Source organism: Bubalus kerabau, chromosome 11 (assembly GCF_029407905.1).
Source record: "Bubalus kerabau isolate K-KA32 ecotype Philippines breed swamp buffalo chromosome 11, PCC_UOA_SB_1v2, whole genome shotgun sequence".
Lineage (NCBI taxonomy): Eukaryota > Metazoa > Chordata > Mammalia > Artiodactyla > Bovidae > Bubalus > Bubalus kerabau.
In genome coordinates, this window is record NC_073634.1 from 55,761,820 (window position 1) to 55,776,893 (window position 15,074).

Sequence of the window (15,074 nt, forward strand, 5' to 3'; positions counted from 1 at the left end):
ATTTAGTTCTTTGGCCCATTTTTTGATTGGGTCACTTATTTTTCTGGAGTTGAGCTGTAGGAGTTGCTTGTATATTTTTGAGATTGGTTGTTTGTCAGTTGCTTCATTTGCTATTATTTTCTTCCATTCTGAAAGCTGACTTTTCACCTTGCTAATAGTTTCCTTTGATGTGCAGAAGCTTTTAAGTTTAATTAGATCCCATTTGTTTATTTTTGCTTTTATTTCCAATATTCTGGGATGTGGGTCATAGAGGATCCTGCTGTGATGTATGTCGGAGAGTGTTTTGCCTATGGTCTCCTCTAGGAGTTTTATAGTTTCTGGTCTTATGTGTAGATCTTTAATCCATTTTGAGTTTATTTTTGTGTATGGTGTTAGAAAGTGTTCTAGTTTCATTCTTTTACAAGTGGTTGACCAGATGTCCCAGCACCACTTGTTAAAGAGACTGTCTTTAATCCATTGTACATTCTTGCCTCCTTTGTCAAAGATAAGGTGTCCATATGTGCGTGGATTTATCTCTGGGCTTTCTATTTTGTTCCACTGATCAATATTTCTGTCTTTGTGCCAGTACCATACTGTCTTGATAACTGTGGCTTTGTAATAGAGCCTGAAGTCAGGTACGTTGATTCCTCCAGTTCCATTCTTCTTTCTCAAGATCGCTTTGGCTATTCGAGGTTTTTTGTATTTCCATACAAATTGTGAAATTATTTGTTCTAGCTCTGTGAAGAATACCATTGGTAGCTTGATGGGGATTGCATTGAATCTATAAATTGCTTTGGGTAGTATACTCATTTTCACTATATTGATTCTTCCAATCCATGAACATGGTATATTTCTCCATCTATTAGTGTCCTCTTTTATTTCTTTCACCAGTGTTTTATAGTTTTCTATATATAGGTCTTTAGTTTCTTTAGGTAGATATATTCCTAAGTATTTTATTCTTTCCGTTGCAATGGTGAATGGAATTGTTTCCTTAATTTCTCTTTCTGTTTTCTCATTATTAGTGTACAGGAATGCAAGGGATTTCTGGGTGTTGATTTTATATCCTGCAACTTTACTATAGTCATTGATTAGTTCTAGTAATTTTCTGGTGGAGTCTTTAGGGTTTTCTGTGTAGAGGAGCATGTCGTCTGCCAATAGTGAGGGTTTTACTTCTTCTTTTCCAATTTGGATTCCTTTTATTTCTTTTTCTGCTCTGATTGCTGTGGCCAAAACTTCCAAAACTATGTTGAATAGTAATGGTGAAAGTGGGCACCCTTGTCTTGTTCCTGACTTTAGAGGAAATGCTTTCAATTTTTCACCATTGAGGATAATGTTTGCTGTGGGTTTTTCATATATAGCTTTTATTATGTTGAGGTATGTTCCTTCTATGCCTGCTTTCTGGAGAGTTTTGATCATAAATGGATGTTGAATTTTGTCAAAGGCTTTCTCTGCATCTATTGAGATAATCATATGGTTTTTATTTTTCAATTTGTTAATGTGGCGTATTACAATGATTGATTTGCGGATATTGAAGAATCCTTGCATCCCTGAGATAAAGCCCACTTGGTCACGATGTATGATCTTTTTAATGTGTTGTTGGATTCTGATTGCTAGAATTTTGTTAAGGATTTTTCCATCTATGTTTATCAGTGATATTGGCCTGTAGTTTTCTTTTTTTTGTAGGATCTTTGTCAGGTTTTGGTATTAGGGTGATGGTGGCCTCATAGAATGAGTTTGGAAGTTTACCTTCCTCTGCAATTTTCTGGAAGAGTTTGAGCAGGATAGGTGTTAGCTCTTCTCTAAATTTTTGGTAGAATTCAGCTGTGAAGCCATCTGGACCTGGGATTCTGTTTGCTGGAAGATTTTTGATTACTGTTTCAATTTCCATACTTGTCATGGGTCTGTTAAGATTTTCTATTTCTTCCTGGTCCAGTTTTGGAAAGTTGTACTTTTTTAAGAATTTGTCCATTTCTTCCACGTTGTCCATTTTATTGGCATATAATTGCTGATAGTAGTCTCTTATGATCCTTTGTATTTCTGTGTTGTCTGTTGTGATCTCTCCATTTTCATTTCTAATTTTATTGATTTGATTTTTCTCCTTTTGTTTCTTGATGAGTCTGGCTAATGGTTTGTCAATTTTATTTATCCTTTCAAAGAACCAGCTTTTGGCTTTGTTGAATTTTGCTATGGTCTCTTTTGTTTCTTTTGCATTTATTTCTGCCCTAATTTTTAAGATTTCTTTTCTTCTACTAACCCTGGGGTTCATCATTTCTTCCTTTTCTAGTTGCTTTAGGTGTAGGGTTAGGTTATTTATTTGACTTTTTTCTTGTTTCTTGAGGTATGCCTGTATTGCTATGAACTTTTCCCTTAGGATTGCTTTTAAAGTGTCCCACAGGTTTTGGGTTGTTGTGTTTTCATTTTCATTAGTTTATATGCAAATTTTGATTTCTTTTTTGATTTCTTCTGTGATTTGTTGGTTATTCAGCAGCGTGTTGTTCAGCCTCCATATGTTGGAATTTTTAATAGTTTTTCTCCTGTAATTGAGATCTAATCTTACTGCATTGTGGTCAGAAAAGATGCTTGGAATGATTTCTATTGTTTTGAATTTACCAAGGCTAGATTTATGGCCCAGGATGTGATCTATCCTGGAGAAGGTTCCGTATGCATTTGAGAAAAAGGTGAAATTCATTGTTTTGGGATGAAATGTCCTACAGATATCAATTAGGTCTAACTGGTCTATTGTATCGTTTAAAGTTTGTGTTTCCTTGTTAATTTTCTGTTTAGTTGATCTATCCATAGGTCTGAGTGGGGTATTAAAGTCTCTCACTATTATTGTGTTATTGTAAATTTCTCCTTTCATGCTTGTTAGCATTTGTCTTACATATTGCGGCGCTCCCGTGTTGGGTGCATATATATTTATAATTGTTATATCTTCTTCTTGGATTGATCCTTTGATCATTATGTAGTGACCATCTTTGTCTCTTTTCACAGCCTTTGTTTTAAAGTCTATTTTATCTGATATAAGTATTGCTACTCCTGCTTTATTTTGGTCCCTATTTGCATGGAAAATCTTTTTCCAGCCCTTCACTTTCAGTCTGTATGTGTCCCCTGTTTTGAGGTGGGTTTCTTGTAGACAATGTATGTAGGGGTCTTGTTTTTGTATCCATTCAGCCAGTCTTTGTCTTTTGGTTGGGGCATTCAACCCATTTACGTTTAAGGTAATTACTGATAAGTATGATCCCGCTGCCATTTACTTTATTGTTTTGGGTTCGATTTTATACACCGTTTTTGTGTTTCCTCTCTAGAGAATATCCTTTAGTATTTGTTGGAGAGCTGGTTTGATGGTGCTGAATTCTCTCAGCTTTTGCTTGTCTGAAAAGCTTTTGATTTCTCCTTCATATTTGAATGAGATCCTTGCTGGGTACAATAATCTGGGCTGTAGGTTATTTTCTTTCATCACTTTAAGTATGTCTTGCTATTCCCTCCTGGCTTGAAGAGTTTCTATTGAAAGATCAGCTGTTATCCTTATGGGAATACCCTTGTGTGTTATTTGTTGTTTTTTCCCTTGCTGCTTTTAATATTTGTTCTTTGTGTTTGATCTTTGTTAATTTGATTAATATGTGTCTTGGGGTGTTTCACCTTGGGTTTATCCTGTTTGGGACTCTCTGGGTTTCTTGGACTTGGGTGATTATTTCCTTCCCCATTTTAGGGAAGTTTTCAACAATTATCTCTTCAAGTATTTTCTCATGGTCTTTCTTTTTGTCTTCTTCTTCTGGGACCCCTATGATTCGAATGTTGTAGCATTTAATATTATCCTGGAGGCCTCTGAGATTGTCCTCATTTCTTTTAATTTGTTTTACTTTTATCCTCTCTGATTCATTTATTTCTACCATTATATCTTCTAATTCACTAATCCTATCTTCTGCCTCTGTTATTCTACTATTTGTTGCCTCCAGAGTGTTTTTAATTTTATTTATTGCATTATTCATTATATATTGACTCTCTTTTATTTCTTCTAGGTCCTTGTTAAACCTTTCTTACATCTTCTCAATCTTTGTCTCCAGGCTATTTATCTGTGATTCCATTTTGATTTCAAGATTTTGGATCAATTTCACTATCATTATTCGGAATTCTTTATCAGGTAGATTCCCTATCTCTTCCTTTTTTGTTTGGTTTGATGGGCATTTATCCTATTCCTTTATCTGCTGGGTATTTCTCTGTCTCTTCTTCTTGTTTAAATTGCTGAGTTTGGGGTGTCCTTTCTGTATTCTGGCAGTTTGTGGGGTTCTCTTTATTGTGGCGTTTCCTCGCTCTGTGTGGGTTTGTACAGGTGGCTTGTGAAGATTTCTTGGTTAGGGAAGCTTGCGTCAGTGTTCTGGTGGGTGGAGCTGTATTTCTTCTCTCTGGAGTGCAATGAAATGTCTAGTAATGAGTTATGGGATGTCTATGGTTTTGGGGTGACTTTGGGCAGCATGTATCTTGGAGCTCAGGGCTGTGTTCCTTTGTTGCTGGAGAATTTGCTTGGTATATCTTGCCCTGAAACTTGTTGGCCCTTGTGTGGTGCTTGGTTTCAGTGCAGGTATGGAGGCATTTGATGAGCTCCTGTCAATTAATGTTCCTTGGAGTCAGGAGCTCCCTGGAGTCAGGGTTTGAACTTAAGCCTCCTGCTTCCAGTTATTGATCTTATTTTTACAGTAGTTTCATAGCTTCTCCTTCTATACAGCACCATTGATAAAACATCTACGTTAAAGATGAAAAGTTTCTCTACCGTTAGGGTCACCCAGAGAGGTTCACAGCGTTATATGGAGAAGAGAAGAGGGAGGAGGGAGTTAGAGGTGACCCGAATGAGATGAGGTGGAATCAATAGAGGAGAGAGTGGGCTATCCAGTAATCTCTTCCTTATGTGCACTCCACAACTGGACCGTTCAGAGTTGTTCACGGAGTTATACAGAGAAGAGAAGAAGGAGGAAGGTGGCAGAGGTGGCCAGGAGGATAAAAGGGGGGAATGAAAAGGAGGGAGACAGATCCAGCCAGTAATCAGTTCCCTAAGTGTTCTCCACCGTCTGGAACACACAGAAATTCACAGAGTTGGGTAGAGTAGAGAGGGGTTAGGGAGGAGACACAGGCGACCTGGTGGAGAAAAAGGAGAGTCCAAAGGGAGAGAGAGCAGTTAAGCCAGTAATTTTGTTCCCTAGTGATAAGTGGATACTGAAGATTGGGTTCTTAAAGGTACAAAATTGGTAACAAATACATAAAAGCAAAAATTAAAAATCTAGAGTAGAGTTTGGAAATTCAAAAATACGATGTTAAAGAAAAGAAGAAGGAAAAGAAAGAGAGAAAAATCGAACAAACAAAAACAAACAAGGTCGCGAAAATTATAAAGAAAATATAGATACAAAATTGATAACTAATACCAAAAAGCAAAAGTTAAAAATCTAGAGTAGAGTTTGGAATTTCAAAAATACAATGTTAAAAAAAGAAGAAGAAAAAGAAACAGAGAGAGAAAAAAACAAACAAGAACAAACAAAGTCGCATAAATTATAAAGAAAATACAGGTACAAAATTGATAACAAATACCAAAAAGCATAAATTAAAAATCTAGAGTATAGTTTGGAATTTCAGATATACAATGTTATTTAAAAGAATAAGAGAAAGAAACAGAGAAAAAGAAAAAGAAAAAAGAAAAAAGGGTCACAGAGATTATATAAAAAAAAAAATCTATAGGTACAAAATTGATAACAAATACCAAAAAGCTAAAATTAAAAATCTAGAGTAGAGTTTGGAATTTCAAAAATACAATGGTAAAGAAAAGAAGGAAAAAAAAAAAAAACAAACAAGGTCAAAAAAATTATAAAAAATATATATATGAAGTTTGCTTTAAAAAATGGGATCTTTTTTTTTTTTTTTTTGCAAAGTAATCGGTTATAAAAGAGAAAATTAAAGGAACAATAGAGGACTTAATTTTTTTTTAAATTAAAATAAAATAAAAAAAGAAAGAAAGAATGATAGTAAAAATAGTAAAAATATATCTAGGACTTTCTCTGGTTTTGTTGTGAGTATTGCAGGTTCAGGTCACTTTTGGCTAGTTCCTTGGTCCGACTTATATTTCTCAAGATCTATAGGCCCCTTCCTATGTAGTTGGTACTAACCACAAGGTTTTAATCTATTGCCTGTAGCTTCCAAGGCGGTTCCCTCTGTTGTATCTTCTTCTGTTTGCTGGTCTCTTCAGTGTCTGGTTTCCGCCCTGACACAAAGGGGACGGTGGAGGACACTTTTTTTTTTTTTTTTTAGGCTCACTTGTTCAGTCGCACTGAGGGGAGGTAGGGAGGGATGCTGCAAACAAATAACACTGGTGTGTGCTCGCAGTGCCTCAGCCACACTGGGTCTGCCCCTGCTCACGGCGCGTGTAGCCTCCCTGCCCATGCTGTTCTGGCTCTAGGTTGCTCCGCCGGGAACCATCCGTGGCCGGCCCTGGGCTGCCTGCACTTCCAGGTCCAAGCCGCTCAGGTTCAGGCACTCTAGTAGTCCTCAGAGGCGCAGACTCTCTGTTGGGCCTGCGTTTTGTGCCCTTCCCAGGTCCAAGCAGCTCAGGTGATAAGGTGTTTGGCGCGCGCAATTGCTGCGACTTATCACCTCCCCGCCACTCGGTTATCTAGGTGTGCACCAGCGCACCTTCTTAGGCAGATGTTGACCATCCAGACCCCCAAGAAGTTTTAGTTAGCAAAGAAGCCTGCTTACAGTTTTATAGATAATGTCTCTCTGGGGCTGCGACTGTCCCCTTCCGGCTCTGGCTGCCTATCACTGGAGGGGGATGGTCTGCCGCTGGCTATCTCTGTTCAGTCCTTTGTTCCGTGCGAGGGCCTGGTGGTGTCTTAGGTTAGGGCTGGCTTTTCGCGTGGTAGATATCCCACAGTCTGGTTTGCTAGCCCAAATTATTTCGCTCAGATAGCGCTCGGGGTATTCAGGCCAGATCCTTGCGATGCAGCCCGCGACGCGCCTCCCTGCCCAGCCCCCGCTTGCTAATGGCGGATGCAGGCATCTGTGCTGCTTCTCCACTGGGGGAGTTACCATAGGGCTCGCAATATGCAGGTTTTAATTATTTATTTTTCCTCCCTGTTATGTTGCCCTCTGTGCTTCCAAGGCTCGGCACAGATTCGGCAGTGAGAAGGTTTCCTGGTGTTTGGAAACTTCTCTCTTTGTAAGACTCCCTTCCCGGGACGGAACTCCGTCCCTCCCTCTTTTGTCTCTTTTTTTGTCTTTTATATTTTTTCCTACCTCCTTTCGAAGACTTGGGTTGCTTTTCTGGGTGCCTGATGTCCTCTGCCAGCATTCAGAAGTTGTTTTGTGGAATTTACTCGGCGTTTAAATGTTCTTTTGATGAATTTGTGGGGGATAAAGTGTTCTCCCAGTCCTACTCCTCCGCCATCTTAGCTCCTCCTCCCTCAATTACTTTTCTTTAGTTGTGACTCAAAAATATTTATTGGTGCATGAATGAACACAGAATGTATGACATGTTGAGAATAAACAACATTTGCAACTATTTTCTATATATATGAAATTAAGAATCCACCTTACAATGCAAGGGACATGGGTTTGATCCCTTGTCTGGGAACTAAGATCCCACATGTTCCAGGGAAACTAAAACTGTTTTTAGTTACTCTCTTGTGTCCCAGCTCTTTGAGACCCACTGGACTGTAGCCTGCCAGGCTCCTCTGTCCATGGGATTTTTTCAGGAAAAAATATACTTGCCCAGAATACACTTCAGAAAATACTTACATGATTGTCATTTCCTTTTCCAAGGGATCTCTCTGACCCAGGGATCAAGCCTATATCTCCTGTGTCTCCTGTGAAGCAGGGGATTCTATACCTGCTGAACCACTGGGGAAGCCCTTATATATGATAAAGTATAAATTTATACCACAGAGATAATTAATATATAATTCTAAGTCATCTCAGAATTATATTATTATAGAAGTTTTTGTATCTGGCATGGTTCAATTTAGAGTTGTTCAGTTTATAGTTATTAGTTAAAATTCAGAATAATTAAATATTAATTCAAATTTATCTTAAATATTAACTTCAACCTCTAGGCATGTAGTCTGTGCTGAGATGCCCAAGAGGAAGGTGGTGGCTGCTTGATGCAGATAGCAGGAATTTCATGCATTCCCTGAAGCCTGTTAAAACTGTTGGCAAGTGCTAGCTAAGAGACAAGACTTAGATACTTCAATATCAAAGTTTGTTAATGTAGGATATTTAATTATTTACCTTAAAATGCTATTTTTTACATGCAGTGTCTGTAGAAAATTAGTGAAGGAAGTACAAATGGAAAAGCATATGGTTATTTGCAGAAATTGTGAGTGCCTTCCTTACACTGACTGTGGTAAAGACTACTGCATGGGGAAGAGGGCGTCTGGTAGAAGAGTAGACTAGGTACCCTTTAGGAAATCAGAGGTAGCTGTAGTAATGGAGCTTCCCCTGACCTTGGAAAGAAGCACTTTCTCTAAGATTTTTGGGTGAAAAAGCAAGGATGTCAAAAACCCCATGAAATGCTCAAGTGAAGAACTACAATGTGAAAGCAAAGCTTATGAAAGTAAAACCCACAAGAACAATACTCAGCAATAAGCATGGATTAAGAGATAAAATTAATGAAATATGACTCATACACATTAGTCTATATAAAACAGGCTTCCCAGGTGGCACTAGTGGTAAAGAATCTGCCTGCCAATGCAGGAGAAGCAGGATATGAAAGTTTGATCCCTGGGTCAGAAAATCTCTTAGAGGAGAGTATGACAACCCACTCCAGTATTCTTGCCTAGAGAATACCATGGACAGAGGACCCTGGCAGGCTACAGTCTATTGAGTCACAGAGTAGGACATGATTGAGTGACTGAGCACAGCACAATACATATATAAAGTAGATAATTAATAATAAGGATCTACTGTATAGCACAAATAATTCTACTCAACACTCTGTAAAGGCCTATATGGGAAAAGAATCTAAAAAAAAGTGGATATATGTATATGCAAAACTGATTCACCTTGCTGTACACCTGAAACACACAACATTGTAAATCAACTCTACTCCAATCAAGATTTTTTTTTAAATTTTTTTTTAGTTTATTTTTTAACTTTACAATATTGTATTAGTTTTGCCATATATCAGCATGAATCCACCACAGGTATACACGTGTTCCCCTTTCTGAACCCTCCTCCCTCCCCGTACCATGCCTCTGGGCCGTCCCAGTGCACCAGCCCCAAGCATCCAGTATCGTGCATCGAACCTGGACTGGCGACTCATTTCATATATAATATTATACATGTTTCAGTGCCATTCTCCGAAATCATCCCACCCTCTCCCTCTCCCACAGAGTCCAAAAGACTGTTCTATACATCGGTGTCTCTTTTGCTGTCTATTTTTAAAAGATGCTAAACTAAAAAAAAAGAAAAAAAATTAGAAAAACACAAATTAAAGGACCTAATATCAGTCACGAAGTGAGAGAATTTTAGGACACATTAGTGGCTTGACAATGTCCCTGGAAAAAGCAAAATTTCAGCAATGGAGAAAAACAGTTTACTAGTTTATAGGGAATCTATTCTGGAATAAATGTGGAATATATTTTTCTGAAACTTCCAGGAATAGATCTCTTTGCACCTTCATGTATGTGAATGCACTTGCACACAAGATTTCCTTATTAGACAGTCAAGGAACCACTCAGTCAGGGGCAAGATAAACAGTCAGTCAAGGAAGTGGAAAACATGCATGGAGAAATCTCTGTCAAGTCTGGATCTTTCAATGCAAATGAAATCATGAAAGACCAAGTAGAGATACATAATTTTTTAAAAAAATTAAAATATAATGAATAAGAAGGAAAGAAAAGAGAATGGCTGAAGAATAGAAAATAAAGAACAAAATTAGAAATTCACAAAGAATATTGAAATAGCCTAAAAAACAAAGGTGTAAGAGATAGGGTTTAAGGCTTCAGGTAATGAAAACCCAAGCCCAATGGCTTGAAAAGGAAGAAAAACTAGAGAAGGAGTCAGAACAGATGTGTCTTGGTTGGAAATGGGTGTGCAAAGGAACAAACCCTTGCAAAGAGTAAAAAAAAAAAAAAAATTAAGTGAGGAAAAAGAAATGAGATTTGGAAGTTGATGTATAAGATGGTTGAATGGCATCACTGACTAAATGGATATGATTTTGAGCAGGACCTGGAATAGGTGATGACAGGGAAGCCCGACATGTTGCAGTCCATGGGGTTGCAAAGAGTCGGACATGATTGAGTGACTGAACTGAAAAGAACTTGGAAGTTGAAGTATATTCCAGGAAGAAAAAGATACAATTCCCATTGTGAAATTGGACAAATGAAAGATCAAGACTATGCTGCGAAAGTATATTCAACTGAAAGGAAACTGCAGAAGCAGTTCTGAGACAGGCCCAGATAATGAAATAGCAATTGAAAAACTAAGGAAACAGATTGACAAAGGAACATCATAGACTTCATATCATCTTCAACAAGAAAACAAGCAAAAACTCCACTTCAAATTATGAAAGGACAAAGCAGGTTTTTGAAATGAGTATTTTTTTGTAGTTCAAAAATAAATCCATTCTATTATTGATGTTTTTCACTCTTGTTTATAAAATGTGTAATGAATTAGAAAAATAATTATTTGCTTTTCAGTGCTGTATCTTTAAAATAAGAGAAATATTTTTGGTAGCACTCTTATGAAAAAAAGATAAATATACTATTTTCCAAAGACACATGCATGTGCAAAGAAAAACAAAACAAAACATTAACTTGCCTGTTTTCTAGATGTAGGATCAAGGTTTTGGATTTGAGTACCTGCCCACTAGTTTGAAATCTCCATCATTATTGTGTAAATCACATCCAAAAATGAATTCTAGAGACTTTCAAAGTCAAGTTTTTTAAAATGGAGAGAGATATAAATCTATTTGCAGAGTTGTCTTAGTGCAAAATGCTTCTGTTATGTTTTTGTACAACTCCATTCTTTTTCAGCTTTTGTGCACTCACTTAATAAGTAACATTTTAGTGACTTACCTTGTTTGTATTTGAAAGCATTCAACTAATTTTTATGAAATTTCTGGCAATCATAATTGGATTGATGCAATATTTAATTAAATTATGTAAACATAATATCTGACATATCTGGAATGAATAGGCTTAGAAATGACAAAATCTATCTTAATGAGCATAATATTTGTGGGAACAAATATTCATAGGTTTTTAGAGAGTAATCTACCAACTGTATGTGTTTATCAAACTTTGGGCTAAGTTGAAAAATTCCATAGTTGAATAGTAGAATGTTGATTAATCCTGGAAAATTTTAAGTGGGCTTTATTTAAAATAAATTTCTCAGTCATAATGGTCAGTCACAGGTATCTGATGACTATTAATTATGTTGTTCAAAACTGTATGTAGCTCACATTTGAAGTATCTTCCACTGTACTGGCCTCTGAAGACTAGCATAATACACTTTCCAAAAATATACCACTTCACAAAGTTCATATTGAGCTAAAAGTATTTGAAAAATATCAGATATAGGAAGCATCTTTGAATCTTTTTTTTTTTTCTTTTTCCCACAAGATTACTGTTGTTGTTCAGTCTCTCAGCTATGTCTGACTCTTTGTGACTCCATGGAGTGTAGCATGCCAGGCTTCCCTGTCCTTCACTATTTCCCAAGGTTTGCTCAAATTCATGTCCACTGACTCAGTGATGCCATCCAGCCATCTCATCATCTGTTGTCTCCTTCTCTTGTGACCTTAATCTTTCCCAGCATCAGGGTCTTTTCCAGTGAATCGGCTCTTCACACCAGGTAGCCAAAATATTGGAGCCTCAGCTTCAGGATCAGTCCTTCCAATGAATATTCACGGTTGATTTCCTTTAGCATTGACTGGCTTGATCTCCATGCTGTCCAAGGGAATTTCAAGAGTCTTTTTCTAGAATCACAGTTGGAAAGCATTAATTCTTCAGTGCTCAGCCTCATTATGGTGCACCTCTCGCATCCAAATATGAATACTGGAAAAATCATAGCTTTGACTATACAGATATTTGTCAGCAAAATGATTTCTCTGCATTTTAATATGCAGTCTAAGTTTGTCATAGCTTTTCTTTTTTTTTAATTTTATTTTATTTTTAAACTTTACATAACTGTATTAGTTTTGCCAAATATCAAAATGAATCCACCACAGGTATACATGTGTTCCCCATCCTGAACCCTCCCTGAAGATAGGAAGTAAAAATTTCGCCTATCAAAGATGCCCTCCTTATACCAGAAAAAAGAAACAATCTTCAGTAAGAGTCATAGACAATAGAATTCTGTACAGTTATTAGTCAAATCATTCTTATCCTCCTTTATCTTCCTCACATAGTTTAGTTACTTTTTCACATTAACGTCCCTTTGTTAAACATATATAGAAATGTCTAGATTTTGTTACTTCTTTCGATCTTCTTTTCCTTATGAGGATCCCTATATTCAAGTCCCAAATTTGCCACTTATTAGCTGTGTGATTTTTAGTAAATTCCTTCACATCTTCACCTCTCAGATTCCTCAATAATAATGGAAATAATAACATATATTTATCATATTGTTGCTAAATTAAATAAAATCAAAGTATAATGGGTTTAATTTAATATCAGGTACAAAACACAGATTAAAAATATTGTAGCTTTAATTTAATATAATTAAATTTAACATATTTAATTATATTAAATTAAATGTATTTAATTACACTGTTTAATTAATTATACTTGACAGTATAATTAATAATACCTATAATAATACCTATAATATAATACCTATAATAATACCTATAATCTATAATCAGAGAAGGCAATGGCACCCCACTACAGTACTCTTGCCTGGAAAATCCCATGGATGGAGGAGCCTGATATACCTTCTTTTATCAGAGTTATCTTTATTTCTGTAATTTTTACATACCCATCAAGCTTGGAAGGGCTTCCCTGGTGACTCAGATGGTAAAGAATGTGGGAGACTCAGGTTCAATCCCAGGTCAAGAAGATTCCCTGGAGAAGGAAATGGCTATCCACTCCAATATTCCTGTATGGAGAATTCCACGGATAGAGGAGCCTGGTTTGCTAGAGTCCATGGGGTCACAAAGAGTCGTATATGATAGAAAGACCAACACACACAAGCTTGTAAATGTCTTAGATATATGTTTTTACTCCTCATATTCTTTCTATTTAGTGTCTTTCTATTAATTCTTGCCTAATTTCATTGCCTTCTCTCACTCTGTCCATCAACAATATTTTAATACACTTTGGCTAATACAACCTCTTTCCATTTATTTGGCCAAGGCATGTTATTTCCTATCAATGCATTGAGAAAACTCATCTTAAGTCATTTTCTGTTATAGATGTCATTGAAGTAGGTGATACAAAATCCACCCAACATATTCAATGGACGAGCAATTAAATATTTATTTTAAGAAAAAATCAGAAATTTAATAGATGGCAAGCATGAGAGATTATCTTTGAGATATTTAGAGTAATAGTGTAAGAGCAAAGACACAGAAGTAAAATTCTCAGATAGGGATGTGTAGTTTTCAAGCCACTGCCAAAGGATTATTCAAAAGACATTCTTTTGCAGGAAGCATTACATGAGCATTGTTGTTCGGGTTCTAACTACAAACACAATCCTCTGCTCTAAGGTGTGCATTAGAGGCCCTGATCACATCCCAAACCTGTAAAAACTGGCCTTATTGCTGCAGTAAAAGCATACCCAGAGACCAAAATAATTTTAAGTTCGGTAAATATAGTAGATATATAACAATGATTTTCTTCACTATAGAAATAGGAAAACTAAAAATGCTGTAATACAAGTCTATAAAAATCATAAAAAGAACCAGAGTCGTGGGAGCTGGAAGTGTTTCCTCATATGCCAGAGCATTCAGGCTAGAAGCATTTTGCCCTTAAAAACTTGAAAGAGATCATTTCAAGGTAAATAAAACAAGTTCCATTGTACTGTAAAGTAAATTTTTGAAAATTATTATCCTGAAAAGTAATGAGTGATACAGACCAAAAATATAAATCACATTCTCAAGTCTGTTACTAAGACTACATGCATAAATAACTTAAAATTTGCTCTTCTTCCTTCTCTCTTTCTTTCTTGCTCCACTTCTCCTCTCTCTCTCATTATATTTCCCTCACAGATAGCTTGCAATCAATATAAGTCATTATTATTCTTACTGAGTCATACATAAACAGGAATTTTACTGTTAAAAAAACATCTGTCAATAGAACAAAAAATGGTTTAATGGAAAAGTGGAAAGACTGAACCACTTCTCAAGTTTTAAATATGTTCTCTGAAAATGTAGGAACATTGCACTATAATTAATTGAGCTAATGAGTCATTTACAATATATATTAGTTGTGTGGTCTTATAAACGTTAGCTTGCTTATCTTCAAAATGGCAGAAAAACAAAAAATTTTATCAAGTTATATTGGTTAAATAAATGAGATGATAAACTATCCAACATACTTGTTACACATTTATTACAGGCAAAGATTTTGATAAATGATAACTGAATTGTTTTGATCAATATCACTACTGTATTATAATTTATATGATAAAAGGAAGTAAAATTAAGCTGAGTTTATGTTTGAAAATCCAGCTGATTTTGGCTTTCGACATATGGCAAGTGCTACAAACTTTACTGTAGTTAGTAATATCACATTTTGTACCATTTATTCAGGTGGAATCAACTAGACCATCACAGAAAACTCAGTCAAATGCTACAAAAATATGTATATGTAGACAAGAGTCAAACATATGTACATAATTTTTTCCTAAATTAAATACCAATGTGCATTATATACTAGCCTACATGACAGTAGAAAGACCTCAGGAACTAAATAATAGTTATGGCATAAAAAATTTCAAAAAAAAAAATTCTAAACTTGTCACACTTCAGGGTCCCCTAAAGCAGGGGCTAGATATCATGTTTGTAACCTATATGGATACAGATAAAAATGCAGAGCTATGTGGGAAGATGTTTAGACAATATAATAAAGGCAGGCCATTAACTAAGCTTCCCTGATGGCTCAGGAGTAAAGAATCTG